Source organism: Marmota marmota, unplaced genomic scaffold (assembly GCF_001458135.2).
Source record: "Marmota marmota marmota unplaced genomic scaffold, marMar, whole genome shotgun sequence".
In the NCBI taxonomy this organism is placed as follows: domain Eukaryota; kingdom Metazoa; phylum Chordata; class Mammalia; order Rodentia; family Sciuridae; genus Marmota; species Marmota marmota.
The window spans coordinates 14,181,454-14,192,749 of NW_026000241.1; positions in this window are offsets into that span (position 1 = coordinate 14,181,454).

Consider the following 11,296-nt stretch of genomic DNA (forward strand, 5'->3'; position numbering starts at 1 on the left):
TTCTGTGAGTGTATTTTTGAATGAGATTAGCATTTAAATCAGTAAATTGAGCAAAAGCAGATTTCCCTCCCTAATGTGTAGGGGTGACCTCCTCCAATCAGTTGAAGGTCCAAATAGAACAAAAAGGCTGGTCCTCCCCTGAGCAAGAGTCAATTCTTCCTGTCTGATGGCCTTTGAACTAGGACCTTCAGACCTGAACTGAAACATCAGTTCCTTATCATCTCTCCCTTCCTCTTTCTCTTTTTCTGTCTCTTCCTCTCAGTTCAGATCCTAACACATAGGATTATTTGACACCACTATTAAGGCTCTGCATCCTATGTATCACCACCTGACATACATACCTTATTGGTTCTACTTCCCTGGAAAACCCTAACAAACAACATACACATAAACAGTACCACGTGGTGGTTACCCAGCATGGGCCCCAACAGCCATCTGCTTAGGTTTAAATCCTAGATCCATACAAAAAGAAAGGCAAGTTTACTTTACTTTCAAATGCCTGTTTCCTTGTCCTAAAATGATGGAAAAAAATATATATATACATATATATGTTCATATATATGTATATATATATATATATATATATATTCATTCCATAGGGTTGTTGTAAAGGCCAGGTGCTATAGGGATGAAATGAGCTCCAGAGTAATCTCAGAACAGTGCCCAGCCCAGGGTCGGGGTGATGTGAATCCCTGTTCATGATTGCTCTCTCTGTGTGTAGGTGTACCAGTAGCACAGGTATACAATTACCCTCTCCTTTGTCTCTATTATGCACATTTGGGTTTTTATGCACTAGATTTGTTTTAATGTGAGAGATATGTATACACTTAAAAAATGGTCAGAAAATTGCCTAACTACTTCTTCAGGTTAAATAAGTATAAATTTTGTCTTTTACCTCATGTATTTTATATTCCAACATCCCCAAATCTTTTTATACATTCTTTTATTGGACATCCCCAGATTCCCTATACCCCTAGAGCTGCCAAGCCCCAAAGGGTCTGCAGAGATCTGTCTGGGATGTGACCATGCACCTGGGAAGCTCTCCACAGGGCTGTGGGTTCATCAAAGGCTGACACCGGCTCCAGGTCCTTTTTCACATGCCTCAGTGTCCCATGTGAGGTTCTGCCTGAAGTATGTGCTTGTTCAGTGCGGCCCTGCAGGAGCACCCAAAGACCAGACACCCGCAGGGCTTTTAAGAAACAGCAAGGCCTTGGCTCACCCAGAGCAATTAAAATAGAATTTCTGGGGATGCGGCTGAACACCGCTGTTTCTTAAAAGCTTCTGAGTGAGTCTGTGCAGTTGGGGTTAACTACTGTGGCGTACAGAGAAGACATGGTTGTCCAATGTTGAGGAATGCCATCTGAGCCAAACCTTGCCCCAGATTCCCAAATCTCAACTCCGCTGCAGGAGAAGTGCTAGCAGTGTGCATTCCTCATTGCATTTGGGAAGCAACACCTTCCCAACTCTTTCTCAGGGGAGGTCAGTGTATACCTTCTTTGGACCACATTACCTGCCTTGTCGCCAAATGTCCCCAGAAGAAAAAGCTGCTGCACACAGAGGCTGGAAATTGTGTTTCAGAGCAACTGCTCTGACTTCTATTGCCACACACAGGATGGATGATATTCATGTACATGGCACTGCCCTGGTGGGATACCCTCCTGAGGCTCAATGTCCAGAAGTAATTCTACTTAAGAAAGTGTTCTTTAAATGTGAATTAGGGATAGTGACATTATCATCTGGACAACTTGGGCTATTATTAAACCAAGTAATAATTTGTAGACTTCGGTTCATTAATTGTTGTTCATTTGTTCAACAGTTTTTTTTATTGAATGTCTACTCTTTCCAGGCACTCGAGAAAATTTTCTACTCTTATAAAAATACATTTTTGGATAACCATATTCTATGAGGAGACAGATAATAAACAGATAAAGTAAAGCATGTGTGTAGAGGGAGGGAGAGAGTCAATGGCATCATAAAGATAAAGAAGGTAGGAGAGTGAAATAAGAAAGACTTCTCAAGGGATTCTATTTGAGTCAAGAGAGATCTGGAGGAAGGGAGAAGGCAAGCCCTGGGATATCTGGGGAAAGAGTGGTACAAGCATTACAAAAGGCCCTGGGAGGGGCCAGCTGTGTGTTCCAAGAACATCAAGTGGGCCAACGTGGCTGTGGTGGAAAAGAGGGGGAAGATAAGTAGGAGGTGAATTAGAACCATAGCAAGGGACCCAAGAGTCTGTGGGGCCTTGAAGGACTCTATAAATGCTCAGAATTTAACTCTCAGTAGAGCTGGGAAGCCACTGAAAGGCTTTGAGTGGGGGAATGCTCAAAATCACTCTGTAAATGTTGGCTCGTGCTACTGTGCAGAATATAGACTTTAAAACAAAACAAAAAAGGAAGCAGGACTACAGCCATCTAAATGAGATGTTGGTGAACTGGTCAGAGCTACCCCAGAGGAAGTGGAGAGAAACGGCAATCATCTGGGTCTGTTTGGAAAGCAGAGGATTTGCTGATGAATTAGAAGTGCATAGTGAGAGAAGGAGGGTTATGGCGGGGTGACATTTATTGAGCTGGAAGACACTGGGAAAACAGGTTGCTAGGGGAAAATTGGGAGATTAGTTTTGGATATGCTAAATTTGAAATGCATAGTAAATATCCAAGTGAAGATACTGAGAAGAAAGATGGATATATGATCTGCAATTAAAAGAAGATGTTGGACCCGGTGATATCAACTTTATGGTCATCATTATGATATGAAACTATGTATTTATATTTTAATTTCTATTTGTCTCTTTCTTCCTCTAAAGAGTAAGTTTATTCTTTACTAAAGCTCTAACTCCTCAGTAAGCTTGCAAAGGAAATATTAAAAACCTAGAGCGTTGGTTGGCACATAGGAACTGCCCAATAAATATTATCAAATGAATGAAAAGTTAAATGTCAGTTCAAGGCAGAACAAACGTAAGTGAAAACAAAACAAAACAAAAATTATTGGTTTAATAATAGCCCAAGTTGTCCTGATGATAATGTCACTTGAGCCAAAGTGCTCAAGGATGATTAGCACATGTGTGAGACAGATGAGTCACCATTGTGGGATATAAAGGCAAAGAAGATTGTGTGTTATTGGGTTTCTCAAAATGGGTAGCTTCTAGGTGACAGGAGCAGAAAAGATATCAGGTTTGTGGGGAAATGCTGAATTGATGTGGAGCATATTGCATCTGAGGCCACAGAGGAATATTTGAATGCAATGGAAAGGCATTTAAATGAGCTCCTTGGGTAGTTAAAAATCTTCACTCGTGGAGGACAGACACTGGCAGTCCTCCCTTCTGAAAATAGAACCACAAAGCTACGTATGGCATTGAACTATAAATGTGTAGCAGGAAATGAGAGTTTGAGACACGGAGAAACTGTGGAAAGGGTTTCTAAAGCAGCATTTCTCAAAATTTAATGTGCATACAAGTCACCTGAGGATCTCATTAAAATGCAGGCTTGGATTTTTTTTTTTAAGTCTGGATTGGGGCCTGAGCTTTTCTGTTTCCAAGTTCCTGGGTAATGCCCATGCTGCTGGGGCTGGAACCACATTTTGATTTTGTTTTTGCAGTACTGGGGATGAAACCCAGGGCTTGGCACAAGCCAGACAAAGGCTCTGCCACTGAGCTACATCCCCAGTCTTGGGATCATATTTTGAGCAGTGAGGGATTCAACTAAAATGAAAAACTTTCAAAGGAAATACTAAAAAACAAACAAACAAACAAAAAACAGTTATATGACTCTTAAACTGCTCACTGACATTGAGGGTATGAAAGGTTTGGGTTACAGGGTATTGGAGGAAGGATTTTTTATATAGAACTTATTTGTAGGGAGCTGTCAGTGGACTAACCAGTGTCAGAGGTATAAGATTCAGGGTGCATTCCCTTCCATCTCAACTCAGCAAACAGGATTGCAGGGCATCTCTCCAACAGCAATGGTAAGTATTATCTGGAGTTGGAGAGATGAAGTGGATTGAGAGGTCTATCAGAGAATAAAAATGGTGAAACAGGCAGATTAGCTGTTGTCTGGCTAGGTGAAGTGGCTGCTTAGAAATCAGGCTGTTTGCCTAATTAGGGCAAAGGAAACTTAATAAGTCAGAAAACAGGTTAGTAGGCAGGAAGAGAAAGAGAAGAGAGAAGATGCAGAAGGTTCTAACCAGGAAAGTAGAGGAGATTTAATTTTTAATCCAATTTGCAATCTACATTATTATATGGGACTACAACAATAATTTCGGGATTGAGATTGTTTATTTCAAAATGACCAGAGTATCTTTCATGAGCAGTGAATGACCTGAAAGTAAACGACTCAGTAAATTTTTATCCAGAGGCAGAAAAAAAAAAAATTTCTCCCACCCAGCAAACTTTGAAAAGATGGAAGACAGAGTGAAATTGGTTCATGGCTATGCCTACAAGTTTTGTTTCACTCAGTGCTTTGGTGCTAAGCAGATTCAAGGGAGAGCCTTGGATCTGCATATCAGCTCCAATTTACCCTTTAATAATGTTTCCACTGAGTTCCTTTGTCTGATGCTACAAGGCATAATGGGATTATCTTCTAAGTGCTAATCCTCTCAAGAATCTTGGACAACCCAGTGCTGTTAACAGCCTCCTGAAGATCAGCCCCACTGTGTCCAGTGCTCCTGCTGTGCAATAGTTCAAAGATTTCCCATTTGTAGAAGACACTTGCTAGTTCTTCTTCCCTTTGGACAGACACTAGCAGCAAAGGAATCACCACTCCAGGTTTCATGGCAGCTACAACACTAACAGATATTTTCATATCCCGTGCACATCAGAGTGAGGACAAAGCCTGACTTAGAACAGTTGTGGGTCTTGCATTGTCTTCCATGCCCAAGGAAGCTATAAACATGGAGATCTAATAAGAGTTGGGCAGTTCTTGGTCCAGTAGAGAACTAAGCAAACAGACAATCTTATTAGGTGCCAGGCATTAAACATGAGGGTGATTGTGGGAGACAGAGGAGTAGGAAGACCCAAGTATCTTTCTCATTATATCTTTCCTGGAATCTTCTTTTTGGTTTAACTTACATCTGATATACCAGCTACAGTAAAATTTCTTGCAACCCCGGTACATGAAATCTTCCTTTAAGGCTCTTTCTAAACTTGATGCAGTGACGGACACCTGTAATCCCAGCAACTCGGCTGAGGCAGGAGGACCACAAGTTCAAAGCAAGCCTCAGCAAATTAGTGAAGCCCTAAGCAACTAATCAAGATGCTGTTTTAAAATAAAAATGGTTGGGAATGAAGATGAGCTCAATACTTGAGCCTCCAACACTTGTAATAAAACCCAGTAAGCTTTTCTCTCCTCTGGGTATAGAGATTCTAGGTATATAGTGAAGAATTATGAAAGGGAGTTATGTGGTCTAACAGTAGATTACTGACAGGTGAGTTATGAGTGGGACCCAGCATCTAAATAGTAGGTATTCAGGCAAGCTGCCTCCACGTTGCCCTAGTTCTTCGATGCTGGAAGGGCAGTATCTCACCCTGGGTGGCTAGGAAACACCTAAGTTATTGTCTCATCAGGCTGCCTTAGCTATCTTATTGCCAATATGGACCTTTGATCTTGAATTCTCTGTAGCCTCAGTGAAACACTGAATACCAACCCCAGGCCAGCAGTATAAATCTAGCTAGCAGAGCCTCACAATTCTGTCCTCACAAGATTGTATCAATGCTTTTAACGGCTGTATTGAGGTATAATTACATTCCATAAGTGTGTGGCAATTTTTAGAAATTTATGGAGTTGATGGATCACCACCACAATCCATTCTTAGGCTATTTCTGTCATCCTGAAAGATGCTTACCTGTCTCTTGAAAACTGTCTTTTTCCCTAACCCCAGGCTCAAGCAACCACTAGCCCAATCTGCCTCTAGATTTTTTTGTTTCTGGATATTTCATGTAAATGGAATCATAGAATGTGTGCTCTCTTGCATTTGGCTCCTTCTGCTGAACATAATGTTTTGAAGTTGAGTCATGTCAGAAGTTGGGTCTATTTAACTGCTGAACACTGTTCTCTGGTATGCTTCTAATGGCCATACTCTCTGAACTCCTAAGTGAGATACATGATCTGACAAAAATTGTTTTTCTGATTTTTCAAGAGATTAGAATATTTCAAGCTGAAACTTGCTTGGGCAGTGGCTATACATATGGTATAAAAACACTCTTCCTCCTTTACTAATAGAGTTTGACATATAGCTGCTCAAAAATATTAATGTCACCATTTAGCCAAAGTCACTTGGCCAGTTCAAAATACATTCCCATGCCTATGCAGCTGATGTGGGCAGAGACAGGGGACCATGAAATTAGGATGGGAGGGGTTTGTATAATTTTTGAACTGGTGAGTACCAGAACCTCTTTAAAACACACAGAGACAAATACATCCCTAGATAGACACAAGCAAAACAACAAACTTGCATACACACAACTCCAAACACACATAAATAGTGCTTTCTTTTAGCATTAGTCCTCAAAATGCAGAGTATATTGACTTAACTTAAACTAAAAATTATAATCTTTTCATTTCAAAAGATTATCAAATGCAAGGCATTACTCTTAGAATGAACAAGTATTAGATACTCATAAAAATAGGTTCTGGGGTTAGCTAACTTCACTTAGCATTATATTCTCCAACTCCATCCATTTATCTGCAAATGCCATGATTTTATTCTCTTTTATTGCTGAGTAATATTCCATTGTGTATATATACCACATTTTCTTTATCCATTTATCTACTGAAGGGCATCTAGGTTGATTCCACAGTTTAGCTACTATTAATTGTGCTGCAGTAGACATTGATGTGGCTGTGTCCCTATAGTATGCTGTTTTTAAGTCCTTTGGGTATAGACTAAGGAGTGGGATAGCTGAGTCAAAAGGTGGTTCCATTCCCAGTTTCCCATACTGCTTGATATAAGGAGGCTGATTCATAGTGGGGTTGGGAGGGGGAGCATGGGAAGATTAGACAAACTCTAGATAGGACAAAGGGGAGGCAAGGGGGTAAAAAAAGATGATAGAATGAGATGGACATCATTACCCTAAGTACACGAATGAAGACACAAATTATGTGAATATACTTTTATACAACCAGAGATATGAAAAATTGTGCTCTATATGTGTAATATGAGTTATAATGCATTCTGCTGTCACATATAACAAATTAGAATAAAATATTTTTAAAAATAAGTTCTGTGTAGTAAGGGTCTTAAATGTGTAAATCTTAGCTAAACAAATTATCAGAAAACAAGTGCACTTTTTGTATCATTTATCCCCCTTGTTTATTGCCCACATTTCTAACAGTAATTACATTAAAGAGAAGATAATAGAAGCAAGCTAGCTCAATCCATCCATCTCTCTCTCTATCTATCATCTGTCTGTTATGATCATCTCTATTCTACTTTTAAGACTTGTGTGTTGCCATATGACCCAGCTATTCTACTCCTTAGTATTTATCCAAAGGAACTGAAATCAGCTATCACTATAGTGATAGATGCATATCAAAATTTACAGTAGCACAATTCACAATAGCCAAGTTATGAAACCAGCCTAGGTATCCATTAACAAATGAGTGGATAAAGAAAATCAATCCCCTCCCCCTCTCTCACACACACTCACATACTGGAATTCTATTAAAGCCAGAAAGAAAAATGTAATGATGTCATTTGTGGGTAATGAAACTAGAAAACATCATACTAAGTGAAATGAGACTTAGAAAGTCAAGAGTCATGTTTTCTCTCATATGTGAAAGGTAGAGAGAGAAAAAAAAAAGAATAAAAAAGGGGGATATCATGAGAATAGAAAGGAGATCAGTTGATGAGAAGTAGGGGATCAAAAGAGAGGAAGGAAAAGAGAAAAGAGACTATAAAATAAAATCAACCAAATTATGTTATATGCACGTATTAATATAACACAACAAATTCCATTTTCGTGTGTAATTATTGTGCACTAATCAAAAAATACAGACATGTAAATAAATAGAAGACCAGAACAGTAGGAGGATAGTGGGAGGGAGGAGAGGAAGGAAAGAAGAGCTGGGGAATTCATGGGAGCAAATGATGTTGTGTGCACATGTGAAGGCACAATGAATCCCACTTTGCTATAAACTATAGTGCACTAATAAAAACAAAAAAGAGTTGCACAGTATTTAATATGCTCATGTACTTACTTATTTTACATTCTCCTTAAATTTAGATTGTTATTTAGATTGTTTTTGATTTTCTGAATATTTCCTTTTTTTGTAGACATTTAGATCATGTGCAATCTTCTGAGCCAAACTTTTATTAGCTTTCTTGTGTATGAACTATTTTCATGAGAGAGAATATTTCCTAAACTGTATTACCTAATGGGTAAATGATGAACAGTGACTCAGAAAAGTTAATATCTTCATAGAGGTTTAAATTGCCTTCTTAAAAGGTTGCACCAATTTACGACTCCACCAGCTGTCTAAGTGAGCTCCATGTCTCCAATCACCATTATTTACATTTCTTTTAATTTATTGCTGATTTTATGTTCTTTCTCATTTGCATTTTTTTTTTTCAATTTTTCTGAATCTCCTCATAGAAATGCTGGTCATAAGTATTTTCCCCTTGGTTTTTGGTTTCAACTTCATATACTTTGTCCGGGCTTATATTAATAGCTTGTCTTTCCTCAATTGATTAGCAGAAGCTCTTAAATATTTGGATTAATATACATATTACAAATAATTTTCTCCCAATCTGTCACTATATGATTGTTGTGGTGGGAATTATTTCAGTATAAATTATTTTCAAAGTAATTTTCCTCATTATCAAGTTTAAAGGAAAACTTTAATCTTTTTTCCATATTTTTATTGGTACACTACTGACACATAATAGTGCAGTTTGTTGTTACTTATTAATATAAACAAACAGTATAACAATATAATTTTTTCAATGTAGCTCCCCAGTATTTCCCCTTGCCCTCCCCTCCTTCAGCCCCCTCTGTTCCCTTTCCTTTATTTTTCTGGTCTTTTATTTTCATGAGATTTCCCCCTCTCATCTTTTTTCCCCTCTTTGCTCTCAAGCTTCCACATGTGAGAAATAACAAATGACCCTTGACCTTCTGAGTTAACATAATGTTCTCAAGTTCCATCCATTTTCCTGCAAATAACAAAATTTCATCCTTCTTTGTAATTGAATAAAACTCCATTGTGCGTGCATGTGTGTGTGTGTGTGTGTGTGTGTGTGTGTGTACATTTTCTTTATCTGTTTAATCCATCGATAGATACCAGATTGGTTCCATAGTTTGGCTATTGTGAATTGTGCTGCTATAAACATGGGTCTGCACGTGTCACTGTAGTATAATGACTTTAAATCTTTAGGATAAATACCAAGGAGTGGTATAGCTGGGTCACATGGTGGTTCCATGCCTAGTCTTTTGAAAAACCTCCACACTGATTTTCCTATTGGTTGTACTGATTTACAATCCCATGAACAGCATTGAAATGTTCCTTTTTCTCCACATCCTCTCTAGCATTGATTATCATTTTTATTTTTGATGACTGCCCTTCTGACTGGTGTGAGATAAAATCTCAGTGTGGTTTGGATTTGGATTTTCCTAATTGCTAATGATGTTAACATTTTTTTTTCATATATTTGCTGGTCATTTGTGTTTCTTTTTTTTTTTTTTTAGAAGTGTCTTTTTTAGTTTATTTGTTTATTGATTAATTGTTTTTTTGTGATTTTTGTGTTGAGTTTTTTTTTTGTTTTTTAATATACTCTAGATATTAATCCTCTGTCAAAAGAGTGTTAGCAAAGATTTTCTCCCATTCTGTAGGTTCTCTCTTCACATCCTTTAACTGTTTTGTGTGCTGTACTGGAGCTTTTTAATTTGATGCCATTCCATTTATTAACTCTTGATATTATTTCCTGAGCTTTAGGAGTCCTACTAAAGAAGTCCTTTTTTTCTATGTTGGAGTGTTGACTCTATATTTTCTTCTAGGAGTTGCAAAGTCTCTGGCCTAACTCCTAGGTATTTAATCTATTTTGAGTTGATTTTTGTGCAGGGTGAGAGATGGGGATATTGATAAACAGTTTTCTCAGCATCATTTGTTAACCAGGCTGTCTTTTCTCCAACACATGTTTTTGGCTCCTTTGTCAAGAATCAACCCCACTGTGACTGTGTGGGTCTGTCTCTGTGTCTTCTGTTCTTTCCAGTTTGTCATTTTAATGCCAGAATATGTTTATTTTAAAGCCAGTTTTGGTTACTATAGCTGTGCAGTATAATTTAAAGTCAGGTATGGTGATGCCTCCAGCATTGCTTTTCTTGCTTAAAATGGCTTTGGCTATTCTGGATCCCATATTCTTCCAAATGAGTTTTAGGATTCCTTTTTTTTTCTAGTTCTGTGAAGAATGTCTTTGATATTTTAATGGGACTTGAACTGAATCAATGCATTGCTTTCACTAGTATGGCTATTTTTTTTTTATTTTTATTTTTTTTTATTGGTTGTTCAAAACATTACAAAGCTCTTGACATATCATATTTCATACATTAGATTCAAGTGGGTTATGAACTCCCATTTTTACCCCAAATACAGATTGCAGAATCACATCGGTTACATATCCACATTTTTACATAATGCCATGTTAGTAACTGTTGTATTCTGCTACCTTTCCTATCCTCTACTATCCCCCCTCCCCTCCCCTCCCATCTTCTCTCTCTACCCCATCTACTGTAATTCATTTCTCTCCTTGTTTTTTTTTCCCTTTCCCCTCACAACCTCTTATATGTAATTTTGCATAACAATGAGGGTCTCCTTCCATTTCCATGCAATTTCCCTTTTCTCTCCCTTTCCCTCCCACCTCATGTCTCTGTTTAAGGTTAATCTTTTCCTCCTGCTCTTCCTCCCTGCTCTGTTCTTAGTTGCTCTCCTTATATCAAAGAAGACATTTGGCATTTGTTTTTTAGGGATTGGCTAGCTTCACTTAGCATAATCTGCTCTAATGCCATCCATTTCCCTGCAAATTTCATGATTTTGTCATTTTTTAGTGCACAGTAATACTCCATTGTGTATAAATGCCACATATTTTTTATCCATTCATCTGTTGAAGGGCATCTGGGTTGGTTCCACAGTCTAGCTATTGTGAATTGTGCTGCTATGAACATCGATGTGGCAGTATCCCTGTAGTATGCTCTTTTAAGGTCTTCGGGGAATAGTCGGAGAACGGCAGTAGCTGGGTCAAATGGTGGTTCCATTCCCAGCTTTCCCAGGAATCTCCATACTGCTTTCCAAATTGGCCGCACCAATTTGCAGTCCCA